The following is a 20,679-nucleotide window of genomic DNA, read 5'->3' as shown; positions in this document are numbered from 1 at the left end:
CTACCTCGGACTTTGACTCCACCTCGGCCTTAGTCCATTGCATTGGTGACCTCATACTACGTAAACACCATTGCCAATATTCCTCGGACTTCCAACCCCACCTCCGTAACCTCTGTAAGCTCTGCAACCCCCGAGCTTCGCGGACCGCCTTCGGCACTCTCGCCGCCTGTAATGTATTTCTCGCATTTTCCCTTCATCCCTATTTGGACTATTGCTTCTTTCTATTCTAGCCAGTTAGTCATCATCCCCACTTCCCCTCATCCTCCTGCCCCTCTGGGCCTCGCCCTCCCTACCTCCTTTCGGACGTATCACAGGTCTTGCCCTGTGACCTTCGGTACCGCTCCACTCCCTCTACCCTTTGTTCCCATTCGGACGTCTTCGTTCCGATTCGGTCACCCTTTGTTCTCTTTGTGCTTTTGCCCCTTCCATTATATATATTGGCGCTTGTACATACTCGTCTTGGTTTCAGTCCGAAATCGACCTGAAATGCCCCCTAGAGACTTCCTGCTCACCTACTGTGAAATTAAGGACCAAATGGACAAACAGCAATGGCACAGCGCTCCGCTTGAGTCGCTGAGGCCAAGGTCCCTCCACGCTAAGTCTCCGATTCCACTCCGGAGTCGTCCGAGTCCGCCCCATTCTAACAGAAATCCGCGGATATGCGGATCAACCGCGGATTAATACGTTCCAAAATTATATTTCGTTAGAACGGCCCTGATGAGAGCTTTCTAACAATACCAAATATGTCCATATTGGTGGAGAACTGACAGAGATATGGGGAAAATGGCACAAAAGATGGGTGTCAGATGCCAAATTTGGAAATAACGGGCCTGGGTGGTTAGATAGGACTTGAAAAAATTGGGAAAAAATATGGAAACATAGGAGGGGTATCTAGGAAAGTGGGATATATTTAATCCACGGACAATCTGCAGACTAGAAACTGCAGATATTATCCTCTCAAAAGCCACAGTAGAGTAGGAGTTACAGTAAATATGGGGAATTTCACCCTTATTTGCCTCAGATCTCCTGCATATCTGCAAGCAATAAATCATGTGATAAAACTGTGGATAATCCGAAAATCCACGGATATTTTCCTCTGAAAATCCAAAACCAGATCTGTGAATTTCCGGATGTGGTTGCAGATATCCACAGATCATCTGATCCACTAGGAGCCCTACTACATCCATTATGGCTGTTCAACGTCCATGCTCCCTGCCGGCAACACTGAGTGGGTCTCCCTCTCACTTTCTGCCTTCGACTGTGACAGGATCGACATCTGGGACCCTGGACCCGATGGCTGATGTACCACCTTTCATGCTTCCAGTGGAGCCACTGCCACTATCTCACTCTTCATCCAGCATGTTTGACTTGCTGCTTTTAAATACGCTGACCTTCAGGACTGGTATTCCAACCTTGACTCACCACCAAACTACAGACATGAGTTTTGATGGTCTGGGGGACTTTGCTTGGTCTTAGGGCATAGAGATGTCCCTTTGCCTCCTCATTTGTTCTGTTGTTTGGCTGCTCTCACCGTATTCCTTCATTTTCTACTCACTTTTTATTGATTCACTGTCTTTTCAGGGCACCAATTTTGCATTGCTAAGCCCACCAAAGAGGTGGTTTTTACCAAGGGGCCCCCACATTGATCTTGGGGCCTGTCAAAAACCCCAAAAGAGGGTGTGAGTCCGAATGCAGGCAGGGCTCAACTAGAGGGGTTCCGAGAGCTCTGGTAGTGGACCGAAGCTTCTCCAGGAAGCCTGAGTCTGCTGGGTGGTACAAGAGGCTCTAAGAAGGATGCAGCCTCAGCGACTCAGAGGGAGCGCTGTGCCTCTGTTACGTCTCAGTTAGTCCTTTTATTTCATGTGTCTGAGGTATCTTGTAGGAGGGGGTCAGGATTCACTCATAGAGGGACTGGGGGTAACTTTTAGGCAAGACTAGAATGAGGTACAATGGGTTCTAATCTACAAATATTTATATATGGAGGAGGGAGAAGGACTTTAGTCAAAGTCCGAGTCATAATGGAAAACACTGAAAGGTGCCGAATGATACCAAAAGGTACCGAAGGGTCCCGAACGATATCCTTAACAGGGAACTGAGGTGTCGGGTCAAGGAGGGCAGGGTAGAAGGCCGGAGGATAAATGGGAACGAGAAATGGGTAAGAGGAAGTTAGCCGACTGAATGGAAAGAAGACAACAGTCATGCTACAAATGGGAGGTGACTAATTCATGATGATGTGAGCAGGATCACCAGAGGATGTGGGTAGCTCTGAAGCCGGAGTTACGTATCCAAAGGATGTTGGGTGACTCCAATAAATGAAATGGGAGGGGGAATGGTTTAGAGGTATGTCACAGGATGTTGGAGATCTGTCAGGAGGTCGGAGTAAATCCGGAGTCTCCGAATGTTCTGACTCAGGGCCGAGCTTCCGGGATGGGAGTGGCCAAGGTCGAGTGTGCCGAGTGTCAGAGTCTGGAATACTGTCAGAGTCAGGGAATATTGTCAGAGTCAGGCAGACTGTCTGAAGACGGACTGAAGATGGATTGGGTTTCTGTCTGAGTTGGGGTCGGAGATTGTGGCAGAGGTCTGTTGGAGTGCACACGTGCGGATATGCGGGCAGAAATGTGTGGCACATCCAGAAGTGCTGTTCAAGGTTAGCAGAGTGGGATCACAGCCTCAGCGACTCAGGTGGAGCGCTGTGCCCTGAGCTTGATGTTTGGGGGAGATCCTGTATTTATGGACTGACACTTACAGCGGACTTCAAACAAGACTTGCAAGCGGAGCGGACCTGTAGGAGGAGCACGGACTCCGCAAGCACGGACTCAGAAGGGGGGAAGCCCCTTTGCAGAAGGAGGGACTCAGACCAGACAGGGGGGGGGTACTCTAGTTGATTTCAGACTGAGGTCCCCAAAGTATTTACAAGGTATAAGTAGGTAAGAGACATCAAAAGAGGGACCGGTCAGTCTGGTTCGGAAATAAGCAGAAATGAGTGGGGACTTGTCAAACTAAACCAAGGACGAGAGCCCGGGAAATGGGAGGCAAGGAGTGAATAAAGTCAAAGCGGATCAAGTAACAATATTGACAGATTAAATGAATGAATAGGAAAGTGCAATAGCACACGGATCAAATGCCAATATTGGGGTGAACATAATAGGCACTCGGCAAGGAATGAATGAATGCTGCCGAGTGGCAAAAGGCCAAAGGAAAAGCGGGGTCGGCACATGGCACTGACACAAGTCCGCGAAATGGGATGCAGGAATCAGCATGGTGCTGATAAGTCCGCAACAGAGGGTGGTCCGTCAGTTGTCAGGGACGCATCCGGGGTGGAGGGGGCCCGGATGTAGCGCCCGGCAGAGGGACCCTCTTGGGGACTGAAGTGGGCATGCGTGCTGACAGGCCCGATCTGGGACTGTAGTCCCTGACCACTTAGACTGAAGTGGAAAACGTGAATTGTTATTAAAAGGAAGAACTACACTACTTACCTGAAGTGGAAAACGTGAGAAGAAGGTTACTTCTTCAGTTTCTACTTCAGGTACATTTATATACATGCGGCTTGGGTCACATGACAGGTGCCACGTCATCCATGGAGAGAGCTGCTGCCATCCAGGTGTCCCCGCGGGGGATCCCAAGGGCATCTGCTGCAGGCATGTGTGCTAGGCATAGTGGGAAGTCGTCCAGGGTGTCTGAGCCGGACAGGTCAACAGTACAATGATACAAGGGGAGGTGGTCCGTGTAAATAGAAAGAATAAACAGAAAGGGAGAATGAAATAAAGGAGAAAGAGGAAAGAGGGAAAAGGGAGGAAAGAGAAGGGGGGGAAGAGGGAGGATGGAGGAGGGAGGATGGATGGATAGCGGGGAGTGGGTGAGGTGGGCCCAGGTGTGCCCTGACATCAGTGCTGTCACAAATGAGGACAGGATGATGGTCAGCAGGTATGGAGGGGAGTGTTGACCTGACTACAGGGTGTGGAGGTCAACCAGGAGTGGCAGGGGTGCAGTGCAGAGGTGGGCAGAGGTCCGGATGTGGAAGATGCACGGAATATGGAAGATGCAGAATATGCGGAGGATGCGGAGGCAGGGATGTGAGACTGAGTTGTGCTATAGGCCTAGGAGGAACCAGAGGGACTGGATGCTGGGAGCCCAAAGGCTTGGGAACTGGAGGTAAGGTCGGAAAACTGGCAGGGTCTAGGTTCTGATTGTTGGCCAAGTCTCATGCAATAAGGCAGGGGGCCAGACATCGGGTTGGGGGCTGGTTAGGATGGGTTTCGGGTCAGTGGATTCACCTATTGTTAGAACTGGGTGAGGGCAGACGATTCTGGAGGGGAACCAGAGACTTAGCAAGGAGGGACCTTGGCCTCAGCGACTCAAGCGGAGCGCTGTGCCATTGCTGTTTGTCCATTTGGTCCTTAATTTCATAGGCAGCGAGCAGGAAGTCTCTAGGGGGCATTTCAGGTCGATTTTAGACTAAGGCCTAAAACGAGTATGTACAAGCACCGATATATATAATGGAGAGGGCAAAAGCACAAGGAAACAAAGGGGGTCCAAATCAGAATGAAGGCATCTGTAAGGGATTAATATTATAGTGATGTGGTCATTTCTTTATTTATTTGTGCCGAGATATGTAATTTACATATATATACCTCAGAGTAGTTGTAAAGGCCCAGCAGCCTTTTACCTCTACCCCATTGAATATACAGCACATTTAAGCTTATATTTAGACAGACTAACTGAGGCCTGAGGCGAACGGGGGAACGGAACATTACCATCCCCAAATAAGTAAGCAACCCTTCACTTTTTTAAGCTAGTTTCCTTTTATAATCTCGGCACTGCAATTGGTGACGGAACCCTACTGTATCCCACATGTGTTGTCTACCCTGACAACGTGCATCATTGATCACACATGCATTGTCCAGCCCGACAATGTGCATTTGCGCCTAGTTCTCACATGCAAATCACATGTGCACCATTCCTAGATGCATGCTCACCTAGGCTGTGCCTCAGAGTAGAGGCAAACCTTCCCAATCTTAGGATCTGGGAAGCCACCACGATACCGGTGCCAGAACCCCATTTGGCAACCGACGCGTCGTTGTCCCTGACAACGCGCACATTCAATCAAGGTTCACACCGGAACCTTTGATCCCACTTCCTGATGCTTGCAACCAGGAAGTTCCAGACTCGCACCCACACAGCTGGCCTTTCCTCCAGTCCCATGGTGGGAGTTGACACCACTCCATCTGGAAGTGGTGACTTGGGCCCGCAAGGGCCCAGCAACATGTCATACACATTGTACCATCTCAGGAGATGCTGAACCTGTTGCAGCATCTCAATCTCACCTGGTGTCTGTCCCACTGCCACCCTCACGTTCACCATCACGGGCCCACTCTCCCTACTTTAAGAGCACACGAGTATTATATGGACGCGTCAACCAAAGTTAGAACCACAGACAAAAATGTGAGTTGACCCACCCGTGGCCACTCAGGCCTGACTTCCCTCCCCACTCACTTGCACACTGGAGAGGCATTCTAATACTTCCCTTCCACCCAGTTTGGGATGGAATAACCATCTCCCTAGCGCTGTAGAGTGCAAACACATGGAGCTGCCCAGCACTTTGCCAGGTAAAGTTCTCAATGACTCTCCTGCCCCAGTGGGAGCCGAGTGTCGATCTAGCGCTGTGCTGATGGCCCAAGTGACTGGTTTACCATCGGTTATAGATGGAATCAGCAGCGCTTCAGCTGCTGCCAAGTGCCAGCTCATAGAGCTGCCCAGCGCTTCCGCAATTCCTGCTGGGTTTGACAACCCAGATGTTCCTACTCATCCTGATCTGAGGAAGGATAGATCCGAAGGGCCTAAGAGGCCCTCTTCACGCCAAGAGGAGCGTTTTTCCTGGCGCTTTTGAGTGCCAGGTCACCAGGATGCTCCGGACCACGGACCTGGTGGTTCATGATTCCCTACCCCTTCCATGGAAAGGAGACCAACCCTTTCTAAGGAAAGGGTTCTCATCTATCATGGTTTTAGATGGAATCAGCAGCGCTTCAGCTGCTGCCAAGTGCCAGCTCATGGAGCTGCCCAGCGCTTCCGCAATTCCTGGGTTTGACAACCCAGCAGCACCTACTCCTTCCACTCTGCAGGAAGTTGAATCCGAACCGACTCCTTGTGTTATGGAAATGGGAATTTCCCATTTTAGACTCTTATGGGTTCTGTATCACATGATTTGTATAGTAATTAAGTTTAACCAATCAACAATTACCAAAAAACCCGCTGTGCTAACATCTGTTAAACCTCATGTTACAACATCTGTGAAACCATCTGTAAACCCTAATGAACCACCTCACTTCCACTTTCCACTTTCCTGCGTCAAGAATGGACGAAAATGGGCGCCTCCGGCCCCATTTTTGTAACACCTTGGCCCTCTGCAGGCCAAGAGGGATGCTTTCCTGGCGCTGTTAAATGCCAGGTCACCAAGATGCACGTTCTGCATCGCGATTTTGGTGTTCATGATTCTCTACCCCTTCTGCGGAAGGGAGACCAACCCTTTCCAAGGAAAGGGTTCTCATCTATTGTTCACTGCATAGTGAACGATCTGTTCTGCCCACAGACACTCCACTCTGTGTGTTCCCGGCATTATTGGGGCCAGGTCCCCAAAATGCATGGTGCTTCTTTGTACTGCGCTCATTTCTCTGTTGCCTTTTCATCTGGAAAAGGGTTGTCTTCTGTCGTTCACTGCATAGTGAACGATCTGTCTTGCCAACAGACACTCCACCTCCAAGGGAAGGTCTGTATTTTCCTGGTGCTGTTGAGTGCCAGGTCATCAAAATGCGCAGTGCCTCTCTGCACCACGCTCATTTCCTTATTGCCTTCCCATCTGGAAGGCTGGCCCTTTCTAAGGAAAGGGCTTCTCTCTATTGTTCACTTCATAGTGAACAAGCTGTCCCACCGACGGACAAGCCGCCCCCAACAAAAAACCCATGTCTGAATGATCAGACATGCTCAGTCCTGCCCAGTTCATGGGCCACACTTCCATTCTGTCACTCATATGGACAGAATGACCTCTCTACTCCCCTAGATGACTATCTAGGGAGGAGCAGATCACTGCTCAGAACTCCGGCCCACATTCAAGTGTGGCGGAAATTTTTTCTTATTTTTTTTAACCTAGATTCCTAGGTTGAATTTTCAACTACTCCCCCAGACAACGGTCTAGGGAGGAGAAACAAACCTGTGCCACTCTTTAGTGGTTATCTTTGTGGGTCAGCATCACGCTGACTCATATCAAACTATTATTTTCCCAGACAACACTCTAGGGAGGAGTGGCCTCAGTGACCTTTGGAATCACTGGCCATCACTGGGGTATTGACCTTTGGTGAGTTATTTGTGTCACCAGAGTATCAACCTTCGGGTGTGGAATCACTGGCCATCACCAGGGCATTGACCTTGGTGAGTTACTGAAGAAATTTCACGTTGCCCTGCGGGACTTACTCCGTGAGATCCAACTGAATGATACAGTTAAGGTCACAAGACAAGGACATAAAATCATGGACAAGCCTGGCATCGAAACCAGGACCTCTCAGTGTGCTACCATTACACAACTCGCCCGTTTGACCATGCCGGTATAGGCTGTTAAACTCTATACCGATGGGAACAGATATCCATTCTCCAACAGTTACTACTTCCATCACTGGGGCATTGACCTTCGGTGAGTTACTTCCGTCACTGGAGTATCAACCTTCAGGTTGACTGCTTCATCTCTTGCTGGGTGGAAGCCATGATGCCGCAAACTTGTGGGCATTATAAACTCAACTGCACAGTATGTGCCCAATCCCGCAGTGGACCAATTCAGGTGTCACTGCCTTTTCTCATCAATAACAATGCCGTTGTTGGTTCTTTTCCTTTCCTTTTTTGATTTTCGACGGTGACTCAACTGTTACTCTAGCTTGTCATATTGACACTTGCTACTTCGTTGTCGACAATGCTGTTGTCGAGAGCTGGGTACATATGTTCCAGGAGAAACTCTAAGTGGGCTTTGCCTACAAACTACTACTATAGCCTCCTGCAATGAGTGTACCCCCGCTTGCATACTGTCAGGGACTGCGCGTCAGTTCGCGACGATAAGGGTGTTCCCGAGAATCCTAGTCGTTGTTAATGCTGAAGTGCCACCTTCAGCAGAGATAGGGCTTATATACATGGACACCGCTATCCACTAGAGTGCGGCTACAAACGAGATAAGAACAGCCGATAGAATGACGACATGAAAAGATAGATATTCATTTGGGTAATCGTAAGCGAGGTGTGGGAAAGGGGTGACATGTGGACGGAAGATAGAAGCGGGAGCTAAGCGAAAGCTAAGCGAGATTACCTGCATTCTTTGGATCACTCCGGATCGTCTTACGGCAACTCCCTTCCGGCATAGGGGGTCAGGGTAGCCGGTTAGGCCGTGCCCTGACACATACATTCTTCGTATGTAGAGTGTTATATTTCCTTAAAATGCTTGCTTTCCCTTTCATATGCTTGTACCCTGTCTGCGATTCAATATCGCAAGGGAGGAGGATGTAAGGGATTAACCTTACTTCACTATAATTCCGATTATAGTGATGTGGTCATTTCTTTATTTATTTGTGCCGAGATATGTAATTTACATATATATACCTCAGAGTAGTTGTAAAGGCCCAGCAGCCTTTTACCTCTACCCTGTTGAATATACAGCACATTTAAGCTTATATTTAGATGGACTAACTGAGGCCTTGTTATGGGAATGGACCTAGAATCTTATGGTCCGTGACTATAGACAATCAAACCTTAGCCCCTCCAACTTTATTTCTTTGTCAAACCCCATGCCAAGCTTTCCCACTGGGTTTTGGTGCTGGCTGGGGGATTTGTTGAGTTTCAAGGGACTTCCTTTGACCATTGTGAATTTTATATTAGAGTTAGAAGTCATATGATGTATAAGGCAGATGCCGGAATTGTTCTCTTCATCAAATATACAATCTCAGACTATCACCCAGTGATTGTAACTGTCACCCCAGTGTGCCACCACCTGTAAACCTTCCCTGTAACATCTGACTTGGTCAATATTGATGTCTACATCAATATTCTTACAATCCATGAGGAAACCTCAACGACCCAGTGAGTGCTCAGACACCGGACCTCACCCTTCCTGCTCCCACCCCCCCACTGGGTGGTTGAGCTCCCATTCCTACCCTTCCTGTAGTACCCTACCAGGCCCTACAGCCTTTCCTCCCTTCTTGGGAGGGAGAAGTGACTCAAGCAGCCCCAGGATGCTCGGCCACGTACCTGCGGGCCCAAATTCCCACGGTCACTCACTACCGTGCACTAGTCAACCAACCCGCTTGTCCCAACAATTCACACTGCCAGTACACTCCCCTGAGTGCCAAGTAACCGATAGTCGACCACTGGGCTGCTCCCTCAAGGAGTGCCAACTACCCATGCTACCGGTATGCTCATATGAGCGCCAAGTCACCGCTAGTCAACTGTTAGGTGGCTCCCTCAAGGAGCCCCCATTATACCCACTGCCGGTACGCTCCTTGGAGTGCCAAGTTACTGCTAGCATGTCACCACACCTGCTGCCAGTATGCTCCTTGGAGCACCAAGTTACCGTTAGTACACCCGGCCTCAGATCTCCTCCTGCTCTCCCTTCAATGGCTATGCAGCCACCTCCGTCCATGAGCAGAATGGCTCAGGTTGGGTTCCCCGGAACCCATTCCTGTAACAGGCCTGAGGCGAATGGGGGAACGGAACGTTACCGTCCCCAAATAAGTAAGCAACCCTTCAGCGTCCGAACAGGAACAAAGGGATGACAGAAGCGGAGCAGTACCGAAGGTCATAGGGCAGAACCTGTGGTACATCCGAAAGGAGGTAAGGAGGGTGAAGCCCAGAGGGGCAGGAGGATGAGGGGAAGTGGGGAAGTGGGGATGATGACTAACTGGCTAGAATGGGAAGAAGCAGCAGTCCAAATAAGGATGAGGGGAAAACATGAAAGATACATTACAAGCGGTGAAAGTGCCGAAGGTGATCCATGGGGCTCGGGGGTTATGGAGCTTACAGAGGCGGAGTTGAAAGTCTGAGGAATATTGGCAATGGTGTTTACGTAGTATGAGGTCACCAATGCAATGGACTAAAGCCAAGGTGGAGTCAAAGTCCGAGGTAGGAACTATGACGGAGTCTCGGAGCGAAGGTACGAGCAGTGTCCGAGTATGAGGTACGGGACAGCAGTGGAAGGTCATAACTTGGCAGAAGGTCGGTGGAAGAGGGCCAGAGGGAAGAGAGAGGAAGGAGGAAAGGGGAAAGGTGTGGAGGAGAGGAAAGGTGTCAGGTCCGAAGGTGAGTATTGGAGTGGATGGGCGAAGGGTAGGAGAATGACGGAAGGGCGGAGGTGTTGTGAGGAGGAAGAGGAGGAGGAGGGTGGCGAGAGGAGTGGTGTTCAGCCTGAGGTGAGTATCGGAGCGGACGGAGATAGGACAGGAGAAGGACGGAGGAGTGGAGGTGGCATGAGGGGTGAGGGCAGGTGTGGTGTCAGGTGTGGTGTCAGGACCGAAGGTGAATATCGGAATGGACAGCGGTAGGGTAGGACTCCGGAGTGGTGAAGAAGGAGGTCTGGGAGTCGGGTTGGGATCGGGTATACATGGATATGACACCTATTGGCATTGGTTCGCCGCTGATGGAGCCCCGGGATTTGTCCGTCATGACACCGAGATCCAGGCCGGAGCTGAGACAGTTGGGAAGGAAGGTGACATTGGGAAGTGGGGGGGTATGGTGTAGGGGATGGTGAGGTTGTTAGGAAGGTGTAGTGAGGTGGGAAAGTGCGGGGTCGGGATTCTGGGATATGACAGGGCCCTGCTGCCCTATTGTAAGGAATGCCCCACTATAAATAGTATACAACACATGTAATTACATATATAAATGATGTGGGGTATGATGAATGGAGGGAGACTCCTTTCCTCTACCTCGTTGAAATATAGCTCTATTCAAGCTCATATCTTTGACGGACTTGAGGAGTGAGGAGATACAAGGTCGGCACCTTGTTACAGGAATGGGTTCCGGGGAACCCAACCTGAGCCGTGCTGCTCACAGATAGAGGTGGCTGCGTAGCCGTTGAAGGGAGAGCAGGAGGAGATCTGAGACTGGGTGTACTAACGGTAACTTGGCACTCTGAGGAGCGTACCAGCAGCGGGTATAATGGGGGCTCCTTGAGGGAGCCACCTAACAGTTGGCTAGTGGGAACTTGGCGCTCCAAGGAGCGTACCGGCAGCGGGTATGATGGGGGCTCCTTGAGGGAGCCATCTAACAGTTGGCTAGCGGTGACTTGGTGCTCATGTGAGCATAGCGGTAGCGTGGGTAGTTGGCACTCCTTGAGGGAGTAGCCCAGTGGTTGTCTATCGGTTACTTGGCGCTCAAGGGAGCATACCAGTAGTGGGATTTGTTGGGACAGGCAGGTTGGTTGACCAGTGCACGGTAGCGAGTGACCGTGGGAATTTGGGCCCGTGGGTATGTGGCCAGGCATCCTGGGGCTGCCTGGGTCACTTCTCCCTCCCAAGAAGGGAGGAAGGGTTGTAGGACCTGGTAGGGTACTACAGGAAGGGTAGGAATGGGAGCTCAACCACCCAGTGGGGGGGTGGGAGCAGGAAGGGTGAGGTCTGGTGTCTGAGCACTCACCGGGTCGTTGAGGTTTCCTCATGGATTGTAAGAATATTGATGTAGACATCAATATGGACCAAGTCAGATGTTACAGGGAAGGTTTACAGGTGGTGGCACACTGGGATGACAGTTACAATCACTGGGTGATAGTCTGAGATTGTATATTTGATAAAGAGAACAATTCCGGCATCTGCCTTATACATCATATGACTTCTAACTATCTAATATAAAAATCATAATGGTCAAAGGAAGTCCCTTGAAACTCAACAAATCCCCCAGCCAGCACCAAAACCCAGTGGGAAAGCTTGGCATGGGGTTTGACAAAGAAATAAAGTTGAAGGGGCTAAGGTTTGATTGTCTATAGTCACGGACCATAAGATTCTGTCAGGGACTCGTCCGGGGTCGAGGGGGTCCGGGTATAGCGTCCGGGACCGAGAGCCTGGCGGGGGGCGGATCGGGCGTGCGTACTGACAGGCCCGATGTGGGACAGTAGTCCCTGGCCACTTAGACTGAAGTGGAAAGTTGTTATTATTATTAAAGGAGAAATATTGTACTACTTACCTGAAGTGGAAAGTTGAGAAGAAGGCTACTTCTTCGGTTCCCACTTCAGGTTCGTTTATATACATGCGGCTTGGATCACATGACGGATGCCACGTCACCCTCGCACACAGCCGTAACCACCCGGGTGTCTCCGTGGGAGATCCCGAGGGTATCTGGTGCAGGCGCGCGTGCTGGGCACAGCGGGAAGTCGCCCGAGGTGCCCGGGCCGGGTACATGGTGGGCGCGCTGCAGATGGGTCAGTTGTACATTGATACAGGGAAAGTCGTCCATGTAGAATAAAGAGAGAATAAAGGGGAAGTAAGATAAGGAGAAACTGAGGAGGGGAGGATGAGGGGGAAGAAGGGAAAGGGGAGGGGGTAAGGAAGGGTGGACTGGCGGGGTACCGGGTCAGGTTGGGCCGGGTGGAGCCGGGTCAGGCGGGTGTGCCCTGACATCACCCCCCCTTTAAGCCGCTTCGCCTCGAAGCGGCCAGGTGGTTCTCCCTTTCTCTCCCTGGGGCTTGGGGGTGCGTCCTGTGAAATTCTTCGATTCGGTCGGGGGCATGGGTTAGGTGGTCCCGCTGGAGCCATTGGTTTTCAGAGTTCGGCCAGCCAGTGAACTTTACCAGATACCAGAGTTTCCGGCGTAGCCACTTATAGTTCAGTATCTTCTCGACCTCATACTCTTCCTCTCCTTCTACCAGTTCCGGGCCTGGGCGTGGGTCAGCGGGTCTTTCTGCGATACCGTCCGGGAGGTGTGGCCTGACGTTCGTCACGGACACAACTGGGTGGATTCCCTTCTGTCGGGCGGTGAGCTGGAGCTTAACGGCGGCCGGGGAGATGACTTGGGTGATCTTAAAGGGGCCAAGCCACTTGTGGTCCAGTTTCTTAGTCGGACGGTCGGTCGTGTAGTTGTAGGCATTGAGCCAGACTTGGTCACCCTCTCGATACTTAGGGGCCGGGTCACGGTCCCGGTCGTAATATCGTGCCATCTCGTCCGCCGCGTGCTCTAGGGCTGCCTTTGCCTCCTCTTGCATTTTCATCATCCTTGACGAGAATGCATCGGCGGCTTCCACCTCGGATGTGCGCGTGGGTTCTGTCCCCATCCTGGGGTGTTGGCCGGTGTCGAGTTCAAAGGGGGTTCGGTGAGTGGAGGAGTGAACGCGGTTGTTGTAGGAGAATTCTGCTAGCGGGAGCCAGTCCGCCCAGTCGTCTTGGCGGTGGTTGACGAACACCCGGAGGTAGGCTTCGATCTCTTGGTTGACCCGCTCCGTCTGTCCATCCGTCTGGGGGTGGTAGGGCGTTGAAGGGGTCAGCTTGACACCTAGGAGGTCTGCGAGCTCCTTCGAGAAGCGGGAGACAAAGGCGCTCCCTCTATCGCTGAGGATCTCTTCCGGGAGCCCATGGTGTCTCCAGACATGCTCCAAGAAGAGTCGTGCGATACCCTCCGAGTCCACAGTCGTCACGGTGGGGACCGCGTGGATGCGTTTGGACAGCCGGTCTACTACGACCAGGATGGCATTATATCCTCTGGACTCTGGGAGCTCTCCTATCATGTCCACTGAGATGACCTGCCAACGATGGGTGGGGATCTTATTCGGGGTGAGTTTCCCAACCTTTCGTGAGGGGAAGGGTTTGACGCGATTGCAGGTGTCGCATCCGCATACATATCGTCCGACATACTCAGCCATCCGGGGCCACCAGTAGTCACGGGAGACGAGTTCCAGGGTTTTCCATCGCCCTGGGTGCCCCGTCGCCCGTGAGTCGTGGTGTAGCCGTACCAGATCATGGCAGAGCTGGGGATCTTTTGGGACATACACCCTTCCCCGGTACAGGATCAGGTCACCCTGCTTCTCCCATTCGTCCGACCTTAACGTCCCTTCACCCAGTTCTCGCATGGCCTTCACTACCTTCTCGTCATGGTCCCTTGCCTCGCGTATCCTTCCCAGAATACCCGCCTCTTCACCTTCTACCGAAACTGCCTCTGTCGCGCGGGCTTCAAACCAGGCGGGTTGGAGAAGAGTTAGCCCCTCGTTGTCGTCTCTCCCCTTCGGGTGGTCAGCACGACGGGAGAGTGCGTCCGGCTTCCCCATGAGCTTCCCAGGACGGTGGACGAGGGCGAAGTGGAAGCGGGAGAGGAAGAGGGTCCATCTGGCTTGGCGTCGATTCAGCCTTTGGGCCATCCGGAAATAGCTCAGGTTGCGGTGATCGGTGTAGATCTCAACCCTCTCTTCAACGCCTTCTAGGAAGTGCCGCCACTCTTCAAGGGCTCGGACGATCGCCAGCATTTCCTTGTCGTACACTTCGTAGTTGCGTTCTACGTCCGTGAAGCTTTTGGACATGAACGCTACCGGGTGGAACTCCCCATCCGACTGGAGCTGGGAGAGGACTGCACCGGTTGCGAAGTTCGAAGCGTCGCATTCGAGCTTGAAGCGGCCGGAGTCTGAAGGGAAGGAGAGGACGGGTGCAGTAGTGACGGCTTCTTTAAGGGCTAGGAAGGCACCGTCCTCATCCGGGCCCCAGTTCCAGGCTTGGGTTTTCCGGGTCAGCTTGTGGAGGGGGCGTGCTTTCTCTGAGAAGTCCTTGATGAACCGGCGATAGAAGTTCACGAACCCTAGGAAGGACTGCACCTCCTTCACTTTGGTTGGGACCGGCCAGTCAAGAACTCCACGGACTTTCACAGGATCCATCGCCACGTTGCCCTCCGAGATGACGAGGCCCAAGTACTCAATCCGTGTCCGCTCAAATTTACATTTTTCGGGTTTCAGGAAGAGCTTCCTCCTTCGCAGCGTCTCCAGGACCTCCCGTACTACCCTCCGGTGTTCCTCTAGGGTCGCGGTGAAGATGAGGATGTCGTCCATGTAGCAAATGACGACTTCCCGGTCGATGAAATCCCGAAGGATGTCGTTCATCATGGTCTGGAAGGTCGCGGGGGAGTTGCACAGGCCGAAAAACATCACCATGGGTTCAAATAACCCCCGGTTGGTCGCGAACGCTGCCTTCCACTCGTCCCCATCTTTGATCCGGACGTTGTTGAACCCCCAACGTAGGTCCAGGGCCGAAAAGTACTTGGCGTTGCGAAGGCGGGCGAGAACGTCTGAGATGAGGGGGAGCGGGTAGGAGTTCTTGACCGTGATTTCGTTCAGTTTCCGATAGTCTTGGACTAGGCGCAACGACCCGTCCTTCTTCTTGACAAAGAAGACTGGTGCCCCCATCGGGGATTTGGACGGGCGTATACGCCCGTTCTGCAGGTTTTCCCGTAAGAACTCGTCCAGTTCTTTCTGCTCGGGTCGCGAGAGAGGGAAGGTCTTTCCTCTGGGTAGCTTCGCGTCTGGCACCAGGTCTATGGCGTGGTCCCAGGGCTTCCGGGGGGGTAGCTGGTCAAAGGCTTCCTTAGAGAACATGTCCCGGAAGTCCTGGTAGTGCTCTGGTACCAACATCTCGAAGGGCACGGGCTCTGCTCCCGGGTCGTGGGCCTCCTGGGCCATCCGCTGGGATGGCGTCGTGGTTGCTCTCAGGTCATGTCCCCACCCCGGGGGGAGGATCGCAGCATAGATCCCGTCCCCGGGCTCTACCGTGAGGTCTTGGTCGTCTCTCACTCGCGACCCCCTGCAGGAGGATGGGCAGCGAGACATGACGACCTTCTGTCGTGCCCAGTCCACCTCTGGGTTGTGATGCAGCAACCACGAGTGCCCTATGATGAGGGATTGGCGTCCCAGGTTTGCAACTGCAAAGCGGGCCCGTTCTGTATGTCGTCCGAACGTCAGGAGGGCTTCCAGTTCTTCCGTTATGGCCCCATTCCCGTTCGGAGTGCCATCGACATTGCGGACGGGTATGGGCTGTGGGAGCGGGGTGGTCTCGAGCCTGTGCTTCCGGACGAACTCAGGGCTCACGAAGTTCCCAGTGGCCCCTGAATCCAGGAGGGCTGACACTGATACGGGGGCGAGAGAGGTCAGGGCGGTCAGCGTCACCGTGAGGTTGAGTGACCTGGGGGATTGTTTGGAAAGGATGTAAATGGCGGGTGGAGACACCACTACTTCGGGTGTTAGCTCTGGGCGTCTCTCACTTCTGTGGGTAGAGGATGCGCTTTTCCTCTTTTTCTTTGCGATAACTCGGTGGAATTTCTGCAGTGGCGTTGACTCGCGCACGTTGCGGTATTTACACGGGTTATCTTCTACAGGCGGCCGGGGCGCATCCCTCACCGGTCACCTTCCTGAAAATCCTCTCCCTGGGGGTCTGGCCCCGTCTCTCCCTCTTCTGCCTCTGGTCCCTCACCCAATTGCCTCTTCAGCCCTTCCATCAACGCTCGTAGGTCCTCCGGATGCAGGTGTCGGACTCGGTGGACCTTAGGGTGCGGGCACTCTCGTGCGACATGGCCTGGGGCATTGCAATTGTAGCACAACCCCTTTCGTCTTTGGTCAGTCCTCGATCGGTCGAGGTCCATTGGCTGTGGACCTGTTCCTGGCGTGGGACGGGTTGCGGGGGTTGGGGGTGCGGGTGCGGGCGTAGGTCGCGAGGTGGTGGGTGTGGGCCGCGCGTAGGGGGGGGCGGTGGCTAGAGGGGGTCTGGTTGGTGGGAGTGGGGGTCTAGGTGGGGGTGCTCGTGGCTGGGTGGCTTGGAAACGTCGCCACTGGTTGTCGAGGAGGGTGGCCTCGCGTTTCCATTCAGCCCAGGTGGTGGGCATAGGGCGGAGACGGTAAATGCTCTCGCGGAGCCGGGCGTTGATCGCTTGCTCGAAGCGGTCGACCAGCCCTACGTCACCCAGTCTTGAGGCAGGCCCTAATATCTCGAACTCCTGGATGACCTTGTCCACGGAGTCGCTCCCCTGTCGGATGGCCGCCAGCTTCTGCCGGGCAGTGGCTTCCCGATTTGGGTCCTGGAACATGTCGTCGAGTTCCGTGTTGAACTCGTCCATGGTGAGTGCCGGGGACCCTGCCGTCAACAGCGAGATCGTGCGTTGCGTTGCCCATGCTCCTGCCGGCCCTCCCTTCATGTAGGACAACACGAAGAGAATCTGGGAGAGGGCGGTGGGGAACTCGGACGCGCGGACGTGGAAGTAGATTCCACATTCGGCTTTGAAGCGGTCCAGGTCCTCGCTGGCTCCCGAGAAGGGCGTGGGGGGGGCGACCTTAGGTGGCTTGGGTCTGGGGGCGGGTGTGGGAGCGGGTGCGGGGGTAGGCGCGGGTGCAGGCGCAGGAGCAGGTGGGGGATGGTTAAGGACTTGGTTTTCCACAATAGCCTGCAGTTCCTGGAACCGGGCTAGGAGGTCATCGTACTGTTCTTCCGTCACCATGGCAGGAGAGGCAGGGGAGGCGGGGGAGATGAAGTTGAAGCCTTCTTCTGCTGTCAGGGACTCGTCCGGGGTCGAGGGGGTCCGGGTGTAGCGTCCGGGACCGAGAGCCTGGCAGGGGGCGGATTGGGCGTGCGTACTGACAGGCCCGATGTGGGACAGTAGTCCCTGGCCACTTAGACTGAAGTGGAAAGTTGAGAAGAAGGCTACTTCTTTGGTTCCCACTTCAGGTTCGTTTATATACATGCGGCTTGGATCACATGACGGATGCCACGTCACCCTTGCACACAGCCGTAACCACCCGGGTGTCTCCGTGGGAGATCCCGAGGGTATCCGGTGCAGGCGCGCGTGCTGGGCATAGCGGGAAGTCGCCTGAGGTGCCCAGGCCGGGTACATGGTGGGCGCGCTGCAGGTGGGTCAGTTGTACATTGATACAGGGAAAGTCGTCCATGTAGAATAAAGAGAGAATAAAGGGGAAGTAAGATAAGGAGAAACTGAGGAGGGGAGGATGAGGGGGAAGAAGTGAAAGGGGGAGGGGGTAAGGAAGGGTGGACTGGCGGGGTACCGGGTCAGGTTGGGCCGGGTGGAGCCGGGTCAGGCGGGTGTGCCCTGACAAACAGTCCAGCCGTTGTGAAGTTATACCCATGACGGGAATATAGAAATCCGCATCATGTGTAATGACACGTGAGGGTGGCGATGCGCAGGGAACCAGCCATCGGAACCGAGATCTGCACTTCGGCAGATCGCGAAGACCAATTTCCGTCCAAATAAGGAAGAGCCCGGTCAAAACAAAGCACGGAAAGTGCAAAACAACCTTAAATCATGAGGGAAAAATCTGAAATAAATCACAGAAGCCCATATGAAAGAAATAAACACCCACGCATATCATAAATCCCGAACAATTAAACGGAAACGGCGCCCGCATACGAACGACTATGGGAATGACGCACGTGATTACCGAATGTGTGCGCAAACTTTTGCTAACTCAACGAATACTAGGAAATAGGACACAACCTTGGTACCATTGGAAAGGTGGGAATAAATGAAAATTTATGATACCAAGAACGTGAGAAAACATCCAGAAATGAATGAGATATAGGGACATGAAGTTAGAAACCTGAAAACGGATGGGAAAACAGCTTCAAGAGGTCCAGTGTCCCAAATAAAATACATAAAAATATGATATCTTCAAGGACGACCTACTATAACAACCAACAATACATATGGAGGATTAGGATGTGATAATACAAAAGGGAATCAGGGAATATGAACGAAATTCACGAAAACCACTAAACTATGACGGACCATGGCAGGAATTTTAGGGAACGATATTCTAATGAGGTGGAGAGCTATAACACATTTGTTTGAGTAATTCTTGATTACTAGCAACTTTTTCTTTCAGTTTTAAACCTGAATAATTCACTCATTTACCATTTCAGTCTCATTTTAACTAAAATGTCACTAAATAAAAATGGAATAAATCAGCTGAAGGTCTCAGCACAGCCGTACGCATAGTAATGCGAAGTTTGAATTCAGAATCATCGAGTCATAGCAAATTTAATGGTATATATAGGGAATTTGAAATAGGTAACTGCGGCAAATGCAGCGCAGCCAAGTTCCAATTAACCATTAAAATAGCTTAGGCGAGGGAGGACAATAAGAATTCTAGGCACAGTAGAACCGCAGTTCAGCGCAGTAAAAAGCGCAGTAGAACTATAGCATGAAAATTTCATTTTTATTCAGTTTGAGAAAAATACACTGTAAATAAATCCTGTAAATAGAAGGTAGAGCGTGAAAAAGGAAGGCGACCCAAGGAGTATAAAAGGGAGACCCTTTCTGCGACTTTTCGCCCCCCTTAGAGAAGTAAGAAAATAGAGTATTATTTTTCTCAAGCATTTCTGGTTGTCACTCCAGTGCGAAAAAGTGATATACAGTTAAGATTGCCACTGTAGGAAAAGGCAGCAATAAAGGAGAGAAATATTAAGTAGATATTTCAAGAGGAGAGCTGGTTAACACTCCAGATTTCAAAGTGTAAACACAAAACAGTTATTTTGCTACTGTTAAAACAAGCAATAAAATAAGACAAAAATAAAACAAACTCAAGGGACACTCCAGACAGAATCCAAATTCATTAACTGAATAGAATCTTTGAAACTTCACCAAGTAGAAGATTAAATTCAAGTTTAAATCCAAATTAAACAACGCTACACAGAATTACACCTAGACAAATTAATAAATTTCAATAAAGAAACAGCTCCGCAGGGCTCGGTTTATCTGTAAGTCAATTCTCAGGAACTTTAAAACTAACCCATAAAAATAGAATTAGCCAAAACACTCGGATTGGTACTATATTTACAATAAATAACACTAGTACACTTCCCCATCCTAACTAAAGAACCAGGGAACAGCTTGGTGGTGGTCTCGTTTGAACCTCCCAACTGACCTTCCTTCGTTCTCTCCTTCAGCGGTCTTCTCTTTCTCTCCCTGGGGCATGAGGGTGCATCCGATGGAAGTCTTCCACTAGGTTGGAGGTGTGGGTCAGGTGGTCACATGCGAGCCACTGGTTCTCTGAGTTTGGCCAGCTGGTATACTTTACCAAGTACCAGAGTTTCCGGCACTGCCATCTGGAATCCAGAATTTTTTCGACCTTGTACTCTTCTTCCCCATCTATGAGGTCTGGGCCTGGGCGTGGGTCGGCAGGGCATTCTGCGATTTCATCAGGGCAGTGCAGCCTGACATTCGTCATGGACATGACTGGGTGGATCCCCTTCTGTCATGTGGTGAGTTGGAGTTTGACGGTGGCAGGGGAGACAACTTTGGTGATCTCGAAGGGGCCAATCCACTTGTGGTCTAGCTTCTTGGTCGGATGGTCAGTCATCTGGGTGCTAAGCCAGACCTGGTTGCCTTCTCGGTATGTAGGGGCTGCTGTCAGGGCAATAGCCCTGAACCCCGAGTCACATGTAAATTAGACACATATAGTCACGTGGGCAAGTGGGAACCTCCGGGTAACTGCTTACACACCACCGTAAAATACACATACTCGTATCACTTACAGCCTTGTGTGCTGAGCTACCCAAAGACCTCACACTTTTTTAAGTGTATGAGGTGTGTTTTACAACACAACCCACAACAAATATCTACTCTTAACATCTGACTCGGTAGCACTTATGGCACCCAAACATGCCTGCAAGGGCAAGGTCGCATCTGCAGCGA

Source organism: Cantharellus anzutake, assembly GCF_015039405.1.
Source record: "Cantharellus anzutake strain C23 chromosome Unknown EI90scaffold_36, whole genome shotgun sequence".
Taxonomy (NCBI): Eukaryota; Fungi; Basidiomycota; class Agaricomycetes; order Cantharellales; family Hydnaceae; genus Cantharellus; species Cantharellus anzutake.
Note: the sequence above shows the minus strand (reverse complement) of the source record.